Source organism: Suncus etruscus, chromosome 9 (genome assembly GCF_024139225.1).
Source record: "Suncus etruscus isolate mSunEtr1 chromosome 9, mSunEtr1.pri.cur, whole genome shotgun sequence".
Lineage (NCBI taxonomy): Eukaryota > Metazoa > Chordata > Mammalia > Eulipotyphla > Soricidae > Suncus > Suncus etruscus.
Genome location: NC_064856.1, coordinates 60,374,487 through 60,381,247, shown reverse-complemented (window position 1 = coordinate 60,381,247; position 6,761 = coordinate 60,374,487). Strand labels below are relative to the sequence as shown.

Genomic DNA, 6,761 nt, shown 5'->3' with positions numbered 1-6,761 from the left:
AAACACTCAGGGGCCCGGAGAGATAGCACAGCGGCGTTTTCCTTGCAAACCAAAGGTGGTTGGTTCGAATCCCGGTGTACCATATGGTCTCCCGTGCCTGCCAGGAGCTATTTCTGAGCAGATAGCCAGGAGTAACCCCTGAGCACTGCTGGGTGTGGCCCAAAAACCAAAAAAAAAAAAAAAAAGAAAGAAACACTCAGGTTTTGCATTTATATCAAATAGTGCTGACTAATTTCTCTCTGTCCTGAGGGACAGAGGCATCCCTATATTGACTATGCTAATACAGGGATTCCAATGTTTGGAATGAAGCAGGATTTGATCTGTGTCAACAATCCTAGGAAAGAAGTAAAAAAGATTCTGACCTAAAGACTAGGCCTTTAAAAATTAAATTTTTAAAAAAAGTGCGCTGTGTAGAGCCTGAGAAATAGCATGGAGATAGGGCATTTGCCTTGCATGCAGGACAGTGGTTCGAATTCCGGCAACCCATATGGTCCCCCAGTCTACCAGGAACGATTTCTGAGCCTAGAGCCAGGAGTAACCCCTGAGCGCTGCCAGGTGTGGACCCCCCCAAAAAAAAAGCTTTGTGTAACCCCTGAAGAAATTATGATTCCTACAAACTATTTTGGGGCCACACCCAATGGTACTCAGGGGTTACTCCTGGCTCTGTGCTCAGAAATTATGCCTGAAAGGCTCGAGGACCATATGGGATGCTAGGGATCAAATCCAGGTCAGCCATGTGCAAGGCAAATGCCTGACCCACTGTGCTCTCACTCTGGCCCTTGACTCAGATTTTGATGTAATGGATATATACCCAGATCTAACACTGTTATCTATCTACCTCTGGTTTTAAATATTGATTATCACATCTGGAAAATTCCTGAATCTTAATTGATTCATTTGTAAAAAAAAAATGTATCAGTATGGTACTTTGTACATCTTAAGGAATCCATCAGTTAATAAATAAATTTATTAAAAAACAGTTACCAGGGCCAGAGAGATAGCATGGAGGTAAGGCGTTTGCCTTTCATGCAGAAGGTCATTGGTTCGAGTCCCAGCATCCCATAAGGTCCCCCAAGCCTGCCAGGAGCGATTTCTGAGCATAGAACCAGGAGTAACCCCTGAGCGCTGCCGGGTGTGACCCCCCAAAAAACCAGTTACCTGTGCTCACATATTTATGAGGCATTTTTACAGGCACCTGAGATACAGTAGTCAAAAAGCTAAAAGAAACCAAAAAGTTTATACTTTATTATTATTATTATCATCACACTTAGTGGTGTTCAGTCCTTACCCCTGACTCTATGTTCAGGGATTATTCCTTGCTGGTTTATTGAACCATATGTGGTGCTAGAGATCAAACCTGGGTTGGCCACGTGCAAGGCAAGTGTCTTATCTACTGTACTATCTCTCAGCAACTACTTTTACATTATTGGGACTGGAGGCAATTACATTATGTATTAGATAAAGGCAAGTGCTATCAAGACAGAAAAGAAGGGCCAGGAACACTGTATAGGAGGTAAATTACATGCTTTTCATGTGTCTGATTTAGATTTAAATCTTGGCCCCAAATGGCTTCCTGGACACTGGATGTGTGGTTTTGGAGGTGCTCAAGCACTGGGGTAGCCCAGAGGTGCCCTGAAGTGCAGGGCTTGAGTGGCACTGTGTCAATGGGCCCTAGCATGGAACTACAGGCAGTAGTCCCCAAAGCTTCCTGTGTATTGCTTGGGAGTTTACAAGAAAAACAAAATAAGCAGAGTAAAGAGTGACAGGATAGAGGTAATGATTAGAATAGGTGTCCCTGAATAAGGTGATATTTGGACAGTCTGAAGAAGTGAGCCCAGCAGGCAATAAGTGAGAGAAATAGTCTCCCAGTGGAAAACTGTTTCTTTTATGTAGGTACAGTAAGTACAAAGACCCAAGGATGCAAATTAACTTGGAGAAACAGTGAGGAGGTCAGTGGGTCTGGGGCTCATTTTTAGAGACCAGAAACAGATCATAAAGTGGCCTCTTGGATCATGGAAAAGATGCTGATGTTTTATACTGAAGGATATTTTTGGGAGCCAGTTGCATTGGTGACACACAGAAGAACCATAGTCAACTAATCCAAGTAGTAGTAGAAATAAAATAAGAAATGGCTATGTTCTATTTTTTTTTCACTAAAAATAGGTTTAATATAGATTGAACTTTTCCTTGAAGGACAAAGCTAAGAATTTCCTGATAGATTCCTGAGGGGTACATAGAAAGACACTTGTGTAATATAGGCATGTGTGAGGAGACTGGGGAAACCTTGCAGTGCACTTGAGCAGCTTAAGAATGGACTTTCTCTTTACTGAGTCAGAGGACACAGATGGAAGGGCAGGCATTATTGGGATTGGATGGAGGTATTTGTGAGTTAGCCAAGGAGCAGTGTAAGTAGGTAACTGGATTCAAGATTCTAAGAATCTTTAGAATACAGTTTGATATTTTATAAATATATATTTATTTACTAATTTTGAGTAACACCTGACAATGCTCAGGAGTTACTGCTGCCTCTAAACTCAGGAACCACACCTGGCATCTCAGTGGACCATAAGAGATGATGAGTATTGAATTTGGGTCTGTCACATGCAAGGCAAATGCCCTGCCCACTGTATTATGGCTTCAGGCCCCCACAGGCAATATTTTAAAGCAAGAGCTCATAGTAGACTCTCTTAGAAGTGAGGCAGATGGAGAGGAATCTAGGTCTCAGCATTAAGCCCTGAAGTTGCCCAGGGTTACACACCAGGGAGACCATGTGGAACAAATACACCCCCCCCCCACTTCTTTGATTGTTATGAAAGATGACTGTTCCACTTAATTCAGTTAACCTTCACTGGAATGAGGTTGCTTACAAAAGTTCTTTGGGGCTTGTTCTTAAAAAGCGATAAATGCTCTTTTAAACTTCAAAGTCTTTTTTAAAAAGGAAAAGCAAACAACTCTGGACTGAGAAAGAGGCCTTGTGGTGCAGGCATCGAACCAGCAAGTTCAGTCCATCTGGAGATCAAGTTCCTCTCAGGATTAGTGAAATCAAGCTTTTGTTAGCATTAATTTAATGGTGGAATGTTGACGTAAAAACCTCAGGAATCCTTCTCTGCTTTACATCTTTTCCCCTTTTTATCCCAAAGAAAAGTTATGTGAAGCCAGAAGGGAGAATCTGAGATAAGCTTGATTCCTTTTTGTATGAGATAAACAATATGTTGTGTCATGGCATCCACACAAAATCCTGTATGCGAACACAGGATATTCTGATATTCAGGATCATTTTAGAGAGGGTAAAGTAGAGATATTTCATTTTTTTGTGATTAAGATCTGGGAATTTCAGTGGCCCAGGGTTTTTTTGTGAGCCACGTAATGACATGGTTATTATAAAAGTCAACACAGTTATAGGCTGAATTAAAAAAAGGTCTAGTGTGGGGTTGGAGAAGTAAAATAGTGTGGATAAGGCATTTACTTTGCCTGTGGCCTATCAGGCTTTGATCTCTGGCACTCAGAGCCCACTGAGAGTAAATCCCTGAGTTTGGAGCCAGGACTGAAACAAACTACCCTCCTAAAAAAAGAAGTCTAGTGTTTTGACCACAGGAAAACAGAATTCACTCAATCAAGGGACTGCTGGTGAGAGGGTATCAGCAGTCCTTATGCCACTGTGCTGGCCAGATCACAGCATCATGAGAGGGGCTTAGTCTTAGTTTAGGTCAGAGTGTGAGTAAGCAACATGGAACAAGAGTTGAACAAATTACAAGTTTTGCACCTCAGACTCTTGGGAAACCTCACTATCTGTATTTATATATATATGTATTTATTTATATCATTTATAGGGCTATTTATAAGGCTCTTGATATTTGAGAAAGACTGGTTCTGTATTTTTTCATAGGACACAAGAAAAACTAAAGAAGAGGGAGAGGCATAGTCGCTATTGTTGGAATGGACTGATGATAAAGTAAGGAGCTCTCTGCTCTTTAAGGCCTTCAAGTAAGTAGAGGCTGATTATTAATCAGGTATGCCTCAGAGAAAACACTCCTGGTGGGAGTCAGAGGATGAGTTTGAGGAAGTCCATAAATCTCATGCAAGTACCCAAGAGGCTAGAGATATAGTAGCTATATAAACTACTAACTTGGTTCAGTCCCTGCACCACATATGTTCCCCTGAGTACCCAATAGTGGCTCGAGACAATAGTAAGTTCTGAGCACTGCTAGATATGGTCTCAGAAAAAAACCCTCAAAAACAAACAAAATAACTTTTGTTTTTTCTATCTCCATCCCAAGTTGGCATGTAGATGATTTAGAGAGTAACAGTAGCTTCCTCCTTTTAGTAGCTGATCTAATATATTCCAGATTATTTAGTGTCTCTAGAGCAAAAACCTCTGTTGCTATTGGTTTTATCTGGTATTCTATCGATGCTTATTATTCAACTAGCTTTCTGCATACAAAGGGGTAGGGGAGAGTGGGATAGGAAAGGGAAGTCTGATGTTTCCTCCATATATTTTTTGGGGAAAACTTTGACCACTTTTCTATGATGTTTTCTGCCACATTTCTCTATTGTGTACTACCATCTTCATAACCAACATGTGTGTTGTGAAGTAATGCTTTGAGATTTTACTATCAATGATTTTTCCCTGAATTAATGACTAATCTGCTGATTACCAGAGAGGATTTTCTAATCCTGTCATTCATCTCAATTTATTAATGTATTCAACTGCAATGGAGAGTTTTCTGTTCTCCAGGAGCTTATTTATATCAGCATATTCTCAGAACCATATTTATCTCAACATCTTCTTTTATTTATGGTTATAACCCTTTCTTTTATTTTTTTTATAGTTAAAAAGTCATTATTTTTTTATTCCTGGCACTACTATCGTAATTTACATGGCAATATACCTGATGTAATGAAAAGAAAAAGAATAAAACAATGCTATAATAGATAAAAAAGACCTCAGGAATGTACATCTAGTCGACACTACATTGCATTAATCAATAGAGCAGTTTTGCAAACTGTGGCTATGACAGTCCTGAACAAGAAGGGTTTCCTGTTTAAGCTGCAGTAACTTTTCTGACTATGGATCATCGCTCCTTCTGAGGCAGATTTTTACAGTTCCTCTAATTGATTTGGGATGACTGTCTCAAAGTAACCTGCAGCTTTTCTGATAACTTTTCGCTCTCTTTCTTGCTAAGAACTGCCCTTTGCTGTTGAGTTTTTAGAACCTTCTGCTACCATAGCCACCACTTCCACCACCAGATTCATAACAACAATCATATGAACTGCCTGAGTTTCTGCCACCAAAACTGCTCCCTTTCATGGGTCCATAATTTAATTGCTCTAGTCCACTATAATTTCCAAAATCATTATAGATGCCACCACTACCATTGTAACCACCACCAAAATTTACTCCTCCTTTTAACCATCATATCCTTCAGCACCTCCACCATATTCACCATCTTGGTTTCCATATCCTGGTCCTCTACCACCATAGCCTCCTCTACTACTATAACCAGGACGTCCACCATAGTTACCACCATCACCACCAAGTTCATTATATCCACCATCACCTTCTCCATAACTACCTCTGCTACCACCACCTCCACCACCATAGCCTCCTCTTCATCCAAAGTTTCCTCCACCACTCCAATTGCCCAATCTAAAATTGCCTCCACGACCCAGAAAGTTGCCAGATCCACCTCCATGACCTCTTTGCAATCCAGCAAACTGCATTTCTTGTTTAGAAAGGGCCTTTTTTACTTCACAATTATGCCCTTTAATAGTGTGGTATTTCTAAACAATAACTTTATCAACTGTATTATGAACATCAAAAGTTACAAAAGCAAATCCTCTTTTTTCTACGCTGCCCGTCTTCCATCACGTCTGTGGTTTCAATTTTGCCGAACTTTTCAAAGTAGTCTCTCAAATTATATTCCTTTATCTTCTTTAATATATCTGTATCTTCTTTAATACCACCAACAAAAATTTTCTTCACTGTTAGATGAGCACCAGGCTTTTCAGAATCCTCTCTAGAAACAGCTCTCTTTGGTTCCACTACTCGCTCATCAACCTTATGTGGTCGAGCATACATTGCTCATCCACCTCTTCAACAACATGAGTAAGTCACAAAACCAAAGCCTCTAGAACATTTTGTCTGGGGTCACTCATCACCACACAATCTGTAAAGGTACCCCATTTCTCAAAATGTTCTCTTGAACTATCATCTGTATTTCAAAACTCAAATCTTCAATAAACAGTTTTTTCAACTGTTCTGGTTCCTTTGGATCATGGCCCTCCTCCCCCTGGAGGCGGCGATGGCGTGAGTCGGGCTGGAGGCAACCAGGTGGCAGTTTTACCTCCATTTTGAGAACAGACTCCTATAACCCTTTCTTAAGACTAGTTACTTTATGTATCTGTGTCTTAGATTTGGCCACCAAGGTCCTATTCAAGTGTGTCTTTCTCCAGTCAGTGTCATTTCTGAAGTGATGCTTAATTTTTGGCTTAATAAGATGCTCTAGGTTCATCTTGTATTTTTATGTGCCAGTTCTAGAATTACTAGTTTCTCTAAGAACCTCTGACTCCATTTTTTAAAAAGCGGAAATTATGTATCAAACTGTGCACTAAACATTATTATTTCCTGGCATTTGCAGTGGACAGAGCAAGGGATATTTATGCAAACACACCTGCTTATAAATATGTACATAGAAATAAAGATATGTTTAATCTTATGCCCTCATAAATCTCATCTAGTAATTGGGATAGGCAATCTATTA

At 40.1% G+C, this 6,761-nt stretch overlaps 1 pseudogene; it reads right to left on the bottom strand.

The window, feature by feature from the left end:
• Positions 1 to 5,197: 5,197 nt before the first annotated feature.
• On the bottom strand, positions 5,198 to 6,350 carry LOC126018935 (heterogeneous nuclear ribonucleoprotein A3-like; annotated as a pseudogene).
• Between the last annotated feature and the right edge of the window lie 411 nt (positions 6,351 to 6,761).